This window comes from Schistocerca cancellata, chromosome 2 (genome assembly GCF_023864275.1).
Source record: "Schistocerca cancellata isolate TAMUIC-IGC-003103 chromosome 2, iqSchCanc2.1, whole genome shotgun sequence".
Classification (NCBI taxonomy): Eukaryota; Metazoa; Arthropoda; class Insecta; order Orthoptera; family Acrididae; genus Schistocerca; species Schistocerca cancellata.
This window is the reverse complement of record NC_064627.1, coordinates 869,213,397-869,227,865: the sequence shown is the minus strand read 5'-3', so window position 1 is coordinate 869,227,865 and position 14,469 is coordinate 869,213,397. Positions and strand designations below refer to the sequence as shown.

Below are 14,469 nucleotides of genomic sequence, written 5' to 3'. Positions count from 1 at the left end.
ACTTCAACTGAGAATCAATATTCATTCCTAGAAATTTTGCATTTGTTACACAGTCTGTAGAGGTGCCATCTGCATTTAATTTAACATTGTCATTTTTCCTCTTCAAACTGAAATTCATGGCATTAGTTTTATGTTCAATGTCGCTTTATTGCTTATTGACCAATCATAAACTTCCTTGAGAGTTTCATTTGCTTTTTTGTCTAGGAGTTCTCAGTGACTATAATATTGCTGTCATCAGTGAAGAGAATTTTTTCACCATGAGTAACACTACTGGGAAAGTCATTGATGTATATCAGGAATAGTATTTGTCATAATATGCTACCTTGTGGAACCCTTATATTAATGTATTTTGGTACTGATAAGTATTTTACTAAATGTATCGATCTATTTTAAGTATATGTTATTTCTGCTCTTTGTACCCTATCTGCTAGGTATGATCGAAACCAGTTAATAGCTACCCCTCTTACTCCTAATTCTTCTCATTTATTTAATAGAATCTTGTGGTCGACTGTATCAAAGGCCTTAGAAAGATCCAAAAATATGCCTGTGACACATTCATCTTTACTAAGAGCATCAAGTACAACTTTTGTGAATTCTATTATGGCCGACTTCGTATTTTTGCCACTTTGGAAACCAAACTGTGATTCGCTTAAAATATTGTATTTATTCACGTAATTCATTAATCTGTCTTTCATAATTGCTTCTATTATTTTTGAGAATGCTGACAGCAGGGAAATGGGCCACTAATTTTCTGTCTTCTGTATTACCTTTCTGTTGCTTCTCTTTTCTCCAAAGGCCTCTTTAATTTTTCTGTAGGCGGTATCTATCTTTTCCCAAGTGATATATGCTTGTGTATCCGTATATTTGTCCTCTAGTTATTCCTGTTTAGCCGTTTCGCAGTCCCTGTGTCATTTTTTAGCCGTTTTTATTCCCGTTTGCCTGTGTCGTTTGGTGAATTTTTATATTCTCTCCCTTCATCAGTCAAATTCAATATCTCCTGTGATATTCAAGGATTTCTTCAAGGACATGTTTTTCACCTATTTGATCCCCTGCTGCCTTCACTATTTCATCTCTTAAAGCTACCTATTTGTCTTCTAATGTATTCTTTTCCCCTGCTACTGTCAATCGTTGTCTAATACTCCCTGTGAAATTCTCGACATCGTCTGGGTTATTTTAAGTATCGAGGTCCCATCTGCAAAACTTCCTACCTTTCTGCAGTTAATTCGATTTTTATGTGTTTTGCACTACTTTGCACATAGTGGTACGAATAAGTGGGCTAAGAGTGATACAACAGTTGTCGTCGTAAGAAAGCTGGACAGGAACATAAATGATTAGCGAGCAAGTTAGTACGGTAGACAATATATTTACTCAGCTTGTATTTCTCCAGGCATACGAAGCCTCATTACAAATAATTCGGGAAGAAACAGAGCACAGCTATCACAGTGTCAAGTAGGATGAGGCTCGCTGGACTAAGCACGAAACAACGTTGTTGTAGCGATGAGGCTCTAAGTGCAAGTAGACTGAGTTGCTGCGGTTCAGTCGTCCTACAATATGTGATCAAAAGTATCCGGACACCCCCAAAAACATACGTTTATCATATTAGGTGTATTGTGCTGCCACCTTCTGCCACGTACTCCATATCAGTGACCTCATTAGACATCGTGAGAGAGGGGAATGGGACTCTCCGTGGAATTCACGGACTTCGAACGTGGTCCGGTGACTGGGTGTCACTTGTGTCATACGTCTGTACGCGAGATTTACACACTCCTAAACATCCCTAGCTCCACTGTTTTCGATATGATAGTGAAATGGAAACGTGAAGGGACACGTACAGCACGAAAGCGTACAGGCCAACCTCGTCTGTTGACTGACAGAGACCGTAAACAGTGGAAGAGGGTCGTAGGGTGTAATAGGCAGACATCTATCCAGACCGTCACAGAGGAATTCTAAACTGCATCAGGATCCACTGCAAATACTATGACAGTTAGGTGAGAGGGGAGAAGACTTGGATTTCATGGCCGAGAGGTTGCTCATAAACCACGCATCACGCCAGTAAATGCCAAATGACGCCTCGTTCGGTGTAAGGAGCGTAAACATTGGACGATTGAACAGTGGGAAAACGTTGTGTGGAGTGACGAATCACGGTACACAATGTGCCGATCAGATGGCAGGGTGTGGGTATGGCGAATGCCCGGTGAACGTCATCTGCCAGCGTGTGTAGTGCCAACAGTAAAATTCGGAGGCTGTGGTGTTATGGTGTGGTTGTGTTTTTCATGGAGGGGGCTTGCACCCCTTGTTGTTTTGCGTGACACTATCACACGCATGCCTACATTGATGTTTTAAGCACCTTCTTGCTTCACACCGTTGAAGAGCAGTTCGGGGATGGCGATTGTGTCTTTCAACACGGTCGGGCACCTGTTCACAATGCACAGCCAGTGGCGGAGTGGTTACGCGACAATAACATCCGTGTAATGGACTGGCCGACAAAGAGCCCTGACCTGAATCCAATAGAACACCTTTGGGATGTTTTGTGAAGCCAACTTCGCACCAGGCCTCACCGACCGACATCGATACCTCTCCTCTCTGCAGCACTCCGTGAAGAATGGGCTGCCATTCCCCAAGAAACCTTCCGGCACCTGACTGAACATATCCCTGCGAGTGTGAAAGCTGTCATCAAGGTTAAGGGTGGTCCAACACCATATTTAATTCTAGCATTGCCGATCGAGGGCGCCACGAACTTGTCAGTCACTTTCAGCCAGGTGTCCAGATACTTTTGATCACATGGGGTATGTCATGGTGGCAGAAGCTGCTCACAGTAAGGAGCCGCTGGAGGTGTGGCTCAGCAGGTGTGCACCATTGGGTTCGTCAGATCCTGCACAACCGCTATTGGTGTCAGACAGAAACTTCTTTGCCAAGTGCGACGCCCGGGGGTTGTATCCATGTGTGATACCACTTAGTCTAATGTTCATAACCAATAATTTGTGGTCGGAATCAAAGTCCACATATGCCCCACAAATGTCTTAATGTTCGAAACCTTGTTACGAAATCTCTGTCTTACCATTATATAATTAGTCAGACATTTTAATGTCACCAGGTCTGTTCCACATACACTACCTTCTTTCATTATCCTTAAGCCAAATGTTGGCGATGATTAATTTATGCTCTGTGCAAAATTCCGTCAGATGGGTTCCTCTTTCATTCTTTTCCTTCAGTCCATATTCACCAACTAGTTTTCCTTCTCTTCCTTTTCCTACTGTCGAATTCCAGTCCCTCAACACAATTAAATTTTCGTCTCCCTTAACTGTCTGAATAATTTATTTTAACTCATCAAACATTTGTTCAATCTCCTCATCATCTGCAGAGCTAGTTGGTATATAGACTTGTACTACTGTGGTAGGTGCTGGCTTTGTATCTGGGATACAGTAATACATTCACTATACTGTTCATAGTAGGTTACTGACATACCTATTTCTTATTCATTATTAGACCTAGTCATGCATTACCCCTACTGATACTGTATTTATAACCCTGCATTCGCCTAACCAAATGTCCTGTTTATCCTGCTACCAAACTTCATTCCCCACTATATCTTACTGTAAACTACGCATTTCTCTACTGAAATTTTCTCACCTACCTAAATGGTTAAGTGATCCAACGTTCCATGTTACAATCCGCAGAATTCCAGTATTTATTTTCCTGATGACGAAATCCTCCTAAGCAGTCCGCACCCAGAGACCCGAATGGGGGAGTATTTTACCTCTGGAACATTTTACCCAAGAGGATGCTATCATCATTTAACCACACACTAGAGCTTCATGTCCTTGGGGAAAGTAATGGCCGTAGTTTTCCCAGCACATAGCAAGGCTGTGTTGACTGATGTTACAAGGCCAAATAAGTCAGTCATCCGTATTACTGGCCCTGCAGCTTTTGAAAAGGCTGTGTTCCTCTTCAGGAACCACATATTTGCCTACTCTCTCAACAGATACCACTACGATGTTGTTGCATCTACGGTATGGTTATCTGCACCATTCAGGTACGCAAGCCATCCCACTATGGCAAGTTCCGTGTTTTATAGGGAAATAAATGGCTTAGGAAAGCAATAAATATTAGCCAATAGAAACGGCTGCAGGAAAAAGGTGAAGAAATCGAGGGACTAATAATCATCGGAAGGGCTGAATCAGCATACAGAATATGCAAAACAGCATTCGGGGAAATTAAAATCAAGGGTGGTAACATTAAGAATGCAATAGGAATTCCATTGTTAAATGCAGAGGAAAAAGCGGGTAGGTGTAAAGAGTACACTGAAGACCTCTATCAGGGGTAGTACTTGTCTGATGGCGTGATAGATGAAGAAACTACAGTCAATAAGGAAGATTCAGCATTAGACTCAGAATTCAGAAGAGCTCTGAAAGACATGAGATCAAATAAAGCATAAGTGATAGATAACATTCCATCGCAATCTCATAGGTCATTGAGGGGATCGGCAACCAAATGACTATTTCAGTTGGTATATAGAATCTATGACAGGTACTATCAGACTTTCAGATAAATACGATCCGCACAATTCTGAAGGTACCAAGGACTGACAGATGAGAAAACTGCTGCACCGTCAGTTTAATATTTCCAGCATTCAAGTTGCTTTCAAGAATAATATACTGCAGAATGGAAAAGAAAATTGAGGATCTGTTCGATGACGATCTGTTTGGCTTTAGGCAAGGTAAAGACACCAGAGAGGCAGTTCTGACTTTGTGCGTGTCAGTGAAAGCAAAATTGAAGAAAAATCAAGATACACTATGGAATTTGTCGATCTAGAAAAAGCGTTCGACAATCTGAAATGGTGCAAGATGTTTGAAATTCTGAGAAAAATAGGAGTAAACTATGGGGAAAGATGGGAGACATCCAATATGTACAAGAACCAAGAGAGAACAAGAAGACTGAAAGACCAAAAAGAAATGCTCGTATTAAAAAGGGTGTAAGACAAGAATGAAGTCTTTCGCTCCTACGGTTCTGCCTGCAGGGTGACCCAAAAGTCCGTTAACATTCGAAAATTCGGTATTTCACGGAATAATATAGATAGAAAGGTAAAAATTAACACACATACTTAAATGACATAGGGTTTTATTGAAACCAAAAAATAGGCCACAAGACGACAAACAGATGGCGCTTCGCATGATACAAAAGCAATAATTAGCATAACAACTGATTTTTAGCAGAGACGTTGTTCCGTACAAGAAATGCTCAGCATGTCGGCCATCATCCATCAATAAAACCTATAGCTGAGGGAGAATGTTGTGAACAGCACTGTTCACTATATCAGAAGGTATGGTGAGAAACTTCCGCATGGTATTGTCCTTTAGTATCCCTAATGACGTCGGACGATCGCGTTAGACTTGCGACTTCAAGTAATCCCACAACCAATAACCACACGGGTTGAGGTCTGGCGACCTGGGAGGACAAGCACAACGGACGTAGCGGCACAGCACGCGATCCTCACCAACTGATGTGTGCAAGAGATATTTCACATGCGTAGCAATATGGGGTGGAGCATGATCCTGCGTAGAAGTCGCTCCTTCCACCAGGTGTTCATCAGCCAGCCTAGGGATGATCTGACTCTCTCTCTCACTACGGCTTATTTTATACACGATTCTCATGCAGCGTGACGTGATGCTGTCCAGCGTTTTGTAGTCGTTTTTCGTTTCAATACAACTTCATGTCATTCAGGAGTGTGTGTCAATTTTTACCTCTCTACCTACATTATTCTGTGCATTAGAGCATTTTCAAACATTAACGAATTTTTGGATCACTCTGTATATATCGAAGGAGCAATGACGTGAATAAAAGAAAGGTTCAAGAGAGGGATAAAATTGAGGGTGAAAGGATATCAGTGATAAGATCAACTGGTGACATTTCTATCCCCAGTGAAAGTGAAGGAGAATTACAGGATCTGTTCAATAACCGAGCGAGGTGGCGCAGTGGTTGGCACACTGGACCCTTACTCGGGAGAATGACGGTTCAAAACCACGTCCGGCAATCCTGATTTAGGTCTTCCATTATTTCCCTAAATTGCTTTAGGCAAGTGCCGGGATGGTTCCTTTGAAAGGGCATGGCTGATTTCCTTCTCCATCCTTCCCTAATCCGATGGGACGCATCACCTCGATGTTTGTTCCCTTCCCCCGAACCAACCAATCAACGATCTGCTCAATGGAATGAACAGTCTAATAAGTATGGAATATGGATTGAGAGTAAACCAGAAAAAGGTAAAAGTAATGAGAAGTAGCAGAAACGTGAATAGCGGGAAAATTAACACCGAAATTAGTGGTCACGAAGTAGACGAAGTTAAGGACTTCTACTACCTTGGAATCAAAGTGACACATGATGGACAGAGCAAGGAGGACACAAAAAGCAGACTAGCACAGGCAAAGAGGCCGTTCTGCTGAAAAGAAGTGTATTGGTTTCAAATGCAGGCCTTAATTTGAGAAGAAACTTTTGGGAACACAAGTTTGGAACACAGCATTGTGTGGTAGTGAATAATGGAGGGGGGAAACCGGAAAAGGAGAGAATAGAAGCATTTGAGATGTGGTGATACAGAAGAATGTTGAATATGAGATGGATTGATAAGATAAAGAATGACGATGTTTTCTGCAGAATCGGTGAGGAAAGGGACACATGGAAAACACTGGCATGAAGAAGGAACAGCATGATGGGACATGTGTTAAGGAATCAGTTGATAACCTCCAGGCCCCTCCCGCTGGAGGTTCGAGTCCTCCCTTGGGCATGGGTGGGTGTGTTGTCCTCAGCCTTAAGTTAGTTTAAGCAGTGCGTTAGTCTAGGGACTGATGACCTCGGCAGTTTGGTCCGTTACGAATTCACACACATTTGAACACATTTGATAACCTCCATAACACTAGAGGGAACTGTAGAGGGTAAAAACTGTTGGGAAGACAGAGATTGGTATTTATCCAGCAAATACTTCAGGATGTAAGGTGCAAGTGCTACTCTGAAAGAAAGAGGATGGCGCAGGAGAGGAATTTTAAAAATAATGATAAAAACTTCTTTTTTATTGCTGTGACATCGGCGATTTTCCAGTCTTTACGTATGGGTCTTCCGTCTATCGAGCGGTTGTACATTTTGATTGCTAAAAATGAAGCTACTTCATCAGCATACTCCGAAAGGAAGCTAAGTGCTATAGAACCTGGACCAAAATACTTGCCTTTATTGAGTGGCTTAAGTTGCTTCACTTAGGACACATACTTTCATATTATTCATGTTGTCACCTATTCTTGATTCAAATTCTGGAATCTTTATTGTATCTTATTTGGTGAAGGAATTTCTGAAAACCGTGTTTGGTAACTCTGATTTAGTGGCGCTGTAGTCAGCAACGTTACCATTGCCATCACAGAGTGGAGGTATTGATTGCGTCATACACACTGGCGTACTTTACATGGAACTTTGATGAGGAAAATTAGCTGCGAAGATTAACAATCAGCTGCGTGCCTATTATAAGACTTCTGAATAAAGGTTATTCTTCCAAAATGAATTTTCACTCTGCAGCGGAGAGTGTGGTGATATGAAAGTGAAGGGCTTTTCCAGAAACCGGTAACTGTCATTTTCTGACTGGCAGCGCGATGCCTGAAAAATCTCTCCATGTTTTAGAAACAGTCATGATCCTTAGCATTCAATATGGCTTTCCATAATGGCCTGTATCGCACATGAAGATGAACAAAGGCCGTTAGATAGTCAGGGAGTATCAGAAAGGAAATGAACAGTAATGTCTCGGCACAGGGTAGAGTAAAGTGGAACTCAAAATTGCACAGAGGTATTTGTTGATTTCAAAAGTATGTAAAGATAAGCACTTTCGAAAAACCTGACTGTTGCTTGATTAACGTTTTCATACTTTGTAGTATAGTTTACTTTTTAGTTCAATAATTGTTTCATTCCATGCTCCACTTGAATCCAAACCCATACACTATTGCCAATATGCAGGTGGTGCAAAAATATTCTTGAGCAGCTTATTTGCGTAATCTTTCGAATGACCAGCTTGATTTATGAAGGCTTAGAAGGCAGCAGAGATGGAATCTTCATAGTTGTAGCGCTTGGCTTGTTTTTGGAGCAAAGGTGATCTTTTTGGGTGTAAGCTTGTGAGCGTGTGGGTGCTATTCTGTCATTCTGCGCAGCGGATTAATCTGAGATGTACCCTTTACCCTGTGGCTCCTGCAAGATGCAATTTCCACCCCCACATTACTACAGAAGTCAGACAGACGCTCCTAATGTTCTAAAGAGAAATGCCTGAAAAACTTTCAGCAATAAATATCTTCTGGAGTCATCCGCTGTAAGGAAATGACACAAAAATTCACAAAATTTCTTATGTAACTAGTGGGATACTTGGGTACTGGAGTAGTGCTAGTTAGTGTAAGAAAAACATAAAACTAACTAAAAAGTTCTGAGAAATCACAATGGCACTTTTAGTTATGAACTGAACAAGTTATTCCCGGGTTCTTTTCGGAATGTGAAGTTACCTCTTAAGGATAGAATTCGCGTGAAATTTCTATACAATGTTTAAGATTGATATTGACTTGGCAGAATGGCTGAAAGCCACACCTATTCAACTTGAATACTTATCCGTTAGAATGTTGCTAGGTACGGTCGAGGCTGTCGCGTGTGAAATGCAGTGAAGTGTACTGTTGTGGAGGAAATAAGGGGATCACAAGAGCTGTAGTGCACAATACCATAAGCTGCGATGACTGCTGTCTGCGCCGATTGCTGCTGACAAATAAGATAACTCTCGTTCTATCTGGATTGACCTTCGCCAATCAAACTCTCCCTACACCTTGATGAAGTCAAGGACTCCTATTCACCCCTAGTCTAACTATTGGCATGGTACACCGGTCAGATAACCAGTCCACCGTGATGCCACTCAAAAATTCGCTCGCAGGCGTTTAACTATAACTCTGCCCATTCACACAGCACAGTGTGGCGGCCAACATAGTGCACAAAGCTTAATCGCAAGGACTCGAGAGTCGCACTCCAATTCGCTCCCGATAGAGGTGCTCTCCCAGTGATGTACTGAGGAGAGACTTGTTCCTTGCTCTTTGAGTAGACGTACGAGCGCACACGCTCTCGTTACGTGTTCTCGCTCCAAGAGAGACAACGGAACGGCCCCTCTCCATGCCAGACGTGAAGGGGTATATCTTTTGGTCTCTTCCATTACTCCTTCAGCTCAAGGTGTCAGGAATATCTTCTGCCAATCAGCATTGCTCTTCTAAAATGGGAGAATGACATTTTATTTAAGGCGATCAATCCGGAAATCCGTAGCATCGGCGTTTGGCGTTTGCTGTCTCCCTGTGAAAACCTCTGAAACTGCGTGCTATGTTTATAAAGAATGCGTAGGCTGGGCGCTCCCACACAATGTAGCGGAATTTGCTTTTAAGCTGAACACGGGGTCGTTCTCCCTTTCACTCGGGCAAACGCTGTCTGCTCTATGGGCGGTAGCCGGCCAACATAGATAGGTTGACTCGTCCTCTGAAGGGTCCAGCCTCCTGGCGTGTGGTTTGCCTTTCCCAAACTAAAAGCTTTTGTGACCGTCGTGTCTTGAATGTGTGTGTGTACGCCAGCCTCGAGTATTTCAACCTCGCTGCGCGTTTGCGATTTATTTGTTATTTGCATTTCGTTTACATGAATTCGTACAACATTGACTTTATCTTATCGAGTTTGGGTTCGAATGATGTGCGGAATATGATTTTGAGGGCAGAATATGTAAGCAATGAAGGTCAGGAGACCACCACGTCTTACAAGCTTCCAACTGCACTTAGTGCTTCTCTGCGCTTCCTGGAACATGGTTGGAGATTTGTTTTACGACATTCAACTATAATCGTTCTTTTCGTTCTTGTGATTTCTTGTTCTGTAAAGACTAGTGATAGATAGAAATATCCTTCAAAGCTTAAAGAAAAATTTAATGTGTTAGCTAGGTCTCATACGCAGCACCATATGACTTAGCATGCACCAAACGCAAATACGTAGCGACCTTTATTTTTCACAGCAAACTTTCCGAAATTCTGGCAGTAGTTTACTTACTTCTAAAATATCACAATAAATATGAAAACTAACGAAATTATCGTCTGTTCATCATGACGCTGATGGATGAAGCTATAAGATGTGCGAGAATCAAATTTTTTTGCCAAGTAGTTTCATTACAATCGTTTGAGAAAGACTGCGGTTCGGACAGCGTACGCCTCTTGCCGTTCACGGAATAAAGCCAGGCAGCTAACTTCCGCGCTGAATCATACTACATGTGATAGACTGGTTCAGCATGTAAGGCAGCCATCACCACCGCCTGCTAGCTCGCAGTGAAGCGCGCTTCTAGCGAACTTGCGGCGAGCGTTACTCCTTGTGAGACTGGCTCAATGAAAGACTTTTCAGCCTAGGTGCACGATATTCTCGCGGGAGCGCCGGAAGCGGATGGTATGTTGCTACAAAAAATGCTCTGATTATAAGCCTGTCTCAATCAGAGGCAAAGCTCCTTGAGAAACTTCTATGGACGGAAGAACTACGAGACTGCACTGTGTCTCAGATCCTATAGCGCCTATGCACACTAGCCAGTAACACAGGCAGTGGTGACGCGCTAACGTAAAATCTCGTTGTCGAGGTCGTATTGCAAGCAGCACATACCAAACAACGACCACATTGACATTCATCGAGAAGTTGTCACCCTTCGCCTGTGGCGCAAAAACCTGATGGTATCACAAGAAATTTAGTAATGACGCACGAAAATGCACACCATCACGTAAATGGAAGCACAACGCAGAATCTGTGGCAGCTAAAGCTATCTACACTAGTAATATGCGCCGATTACTCATCACATATCGCGGCACAAAGGTGCAGTATTCAGTGGACACAGGAGCTAAAGCATCGGTGTATCCAGCAACTAAATTACCTTGCAACTGTGATGATTATTACGCCGCCAATGACTCGAAAATTAAGATCTATGAGCGAGTTATAATACTCAGTCTTGGTCTCCGTCGAATGTTCGAATGGAAGTTCATAGTGGCCGACGTCTCGCAACCGATCTTGGTAGGAGATTTCCTGACTTTCTACGATTTTCTTCCTGACCCGCTTCGGCAGCGTTTGAACGACATATCCAAATGCTCAAGGAAAAGTAAACAACTCTGCCCCCAGGACAGTATGTGTAATCGCCGAGGATACGCAATATAAGCGTCTGTTGAAGGATTTTCCTTAAGTTACGATGCAGCCAACTACATTACCTCTAGTTAAGCATATAATGGCGCACCACATTCTCACCACACCGGGCCTGCCTACCTACGCCCATCCTAGCGCCTGGCACCTGAAAAGCTAAAAATAGTCAAGCAGGAATTTTGCAGTGCGTTAGCACAAGGCATAATTTCAAATGGTTCAAATGGTTCTGAGCACTATGGGACTTAACATCTGTGGTCAACAGCCCCCAGGAACTTAGAACTACTTCAACCTAACTAACCTAAGGACATCACACACACCCATGCCCGAGGCAGGATTCGAACCTGCGACCGTAGCGGTCACGCGGTTCCAGACTGAAGCGCCTAGAACCGCACGGCCACACCGGTCGGCAAGGCATAAGTTGAACTTCAAGCAGCAACTGGGCAGCCCCACTGCACGTCGTTCCAAAGAAGAACAATGGTTCATCTACATCTACATCTACATGGACACTCTGCAAATCACATTTAAGTGCCTGGCAGAGGGTTCATCGAACCACCTTCGCAATTCTCTATTATTCCAATCACGTATAGCGCGCGGGAAGAATGAACACCTACATCTTCCCGTACGAACTCTTGATTTCCATTATTTTATCTTCGTGATCGTTCCTCCCTATGTAAGTCGGTGTCAACAAAATATTTTCGCATTCGTAGGAGAAAGCTGGTGATTGAAATTTCTTGAGCAGATTCCGTCGCAACAAAAAACGCCTTTTTTTTTTTAGTGATGTCCATCCCAAATCCTGTATCATTTCTGTGACACTCTCTCCCATATTTCGCGATAATACAAAACGTGCTGCCTTTCTTTCAACTTTTTCGATGTGCTCAGTCAGTCCTATCTGGTAAGGATCCCGCACCACGCAACAGTATTCTAAAAGAGGACGGACAAGCGTGGTGTAGGCAGTCTCCTTGGAATGTCTGTTACATTTTCTAAGTGTCCTGACAATGAAACGCAGTCTTTGGTTAGCCTTCCCCACAACATTTTCTATGTATTCCTTCCAATTTAAATTGTTCGTAATTGTAATTCCCAGGTATTTAGTTGAATTAACGGCTTTTAGATTAGACTGATTTATCGTGTAACCGAAGTTCAACGCGTTCTTTTTAGCACTCATGTGGATGGCCTCACACTTTTCGTTATTTAAGGTCAACTGCCACTTTACGCACTATTTCGATATTTCTTCTAATTCGTTTTGCAGTTTGTTTTGATCTTCTGATGACTGTATTAGTCGATAAACGACGGCGTCATCTGCAGATTGTCTCCCAAATCGTTTATATAGATAAGGAACAGCAAAGTGCCTATAACACTACCTTGGGGAACGCCGTAAATCACTTCTGTTTTACTCGATGACTTTCCGCCAATTACTACGAATTGTGATCTCTCTGACAGGAAATCACAGATCCAGTCACATAACTGAGACGATATTCCATAAGCACGCAATTTCACTACGAGCCGCTTATGTGGTACAGTGTCAAAAGCCTTCCGGAAATCGAGAAATACGGAATCGATCTGAAATCACTTGTCAATAGCACTCAGCACTTCATGTGAATAAAGACCTAGTTGTGTTTCACAAGAACGATGTTTTCTAAACCCATCTTGACTGTGTGTCAATAGACCGTTTTCTTCGAGGTAATTCATTACGTTCGAACACAATATATACACCGAGCGAGGTGGCGCAGTGGTTAGCGCACTGGACTCGCATTCGGGAGGACGACGGTTCAATCCCGTCTCCGGCCATCCTGATTTAGGTTTTCCGTGATTTCCCTAAATCGCTTCAGGCAAATGCCGGGATGGTTCCTTTGAAAGGGCGCGGCCGATTTCCTTCCCCATCCTTCCCTCACCCGAGCTTGCGCTCCGTCTCTAATGACCTCGTTGTCGACGGGACGTTAAACACTAATCTCCTCCCCCGAACACAATATATGTTCTAAAATCCTGCTGCATATGGACGTTAACGATATGGGCCTGTAATTTAGTGGATTGCTCCTACTACCTTTCTTGAATATTGGTGTGACTGTGCAACTTTCCAGTCTTTGGGTACGGATCTTTCGTCGAGCGAACGGTTGTATATGATTGTTAAGTATGGGGTTAATGCATCAGCATACTCCGAAAGGAACCTAATTGGTATACAGTCTGGATCAGAAGACTTGATTTTATTAAGTGATTTAAGTTGTTTCACTACAACGAGGATATTTACTTCTACGTTACTCATGTTAGCAGCTGTTCTCGATTCGAATTCCGGAATATTTACTTCGTCTTCTTTTGTGAAGGCATTTCGGAAGGCTGTGTTTAGTAACTCTTCTTTGGCAGCACTGTCTTCGATTGCATCTCCATTGCTATCGCGCAGAGAAGGCATTGATTGTTCCTTGCCGCTAACATACTTCACATATGACCAGAATCTCTTTGGATTTTCTGCCAGGTTTCGAGACAAAGTTTCGTTGTGAAAACTGTTACAAGCATCTTTCATTGAAGTCCGCGCTAAATTTAGAGCTTCTGTAAAAGGTCGCCAATCTTGGGGGGTTTGCGTCTATTTAAATTTGGCATGTTTGTTTCGTTGTTTCTGCAACAGTGTTCTAACCCGTTTTGTGTAGCAAGGAGGATCAGCTCCGTCGTTTGTTAATTTATTTGGTATAAATCCTTCAATTGCTGCAAATACTATTTCTTTGAATTTAAGCCACATCTGGTCCACACTTATATTATTATTTTGGAATGAGTGCAGATTGTCTCTCAGGAAGGCGTCAAGTGAATTTTTATCTGCTTTTTTGAATAGGTATATTTTTCGCTTAATTTTTGAGGATTTGGGGATTACAATATTCAATCTCGCTACAACCCTGTGTTCACTAATCCCTATAACGGTTTTGTTGCTGGTTATTAACTCAGGATTATTTGTTGCTAAGAGGTCAAGTGTGTTTTCACAACCGTTTAATATTCGCGTGGGCTCATGAACTAATTGCTCGAGATAATTTTCAGAGAATGCGTTTAGCACAATTTCGGATGATATTTTATGCGTACCTCCGGAATTAAACATGTATTTTCGCCAACATATCGAGGGTAAATTAAAGTCACCACCAACTATTATCGTATGATTCGGGTACGTGTTTGAAATCAAACTCAAGTTTTCTGTCGTCCATGTGGCAACTTCCACCAGTTAAACGCAAGGACCATTCTGGACCAGTATCCCGCGTCACATATAGAGGATTTCTCCATCGATATGCACGGTTAAGACAGTCTTTT

General features: G+C 42.5%; 1 non-coding gene across 1 annotated transcript; it reads left to right on the top strand.

Annotated features, from left to right (window-relative positions):
* The first annotated feature begins 12,902 nt into the window (after window positions 1-12,902).
* Window positions 12,903-12,975, top strand: Trnaa-cgc (transfer RNA alanine (anticodon CGC)). The gene has a single exon. It is a non-coding gene; the product is annotated as a tRNA-Ala (tRNA).
* Window positions 12,976-14,469: the final 1,494 nt, after the last annotated feature.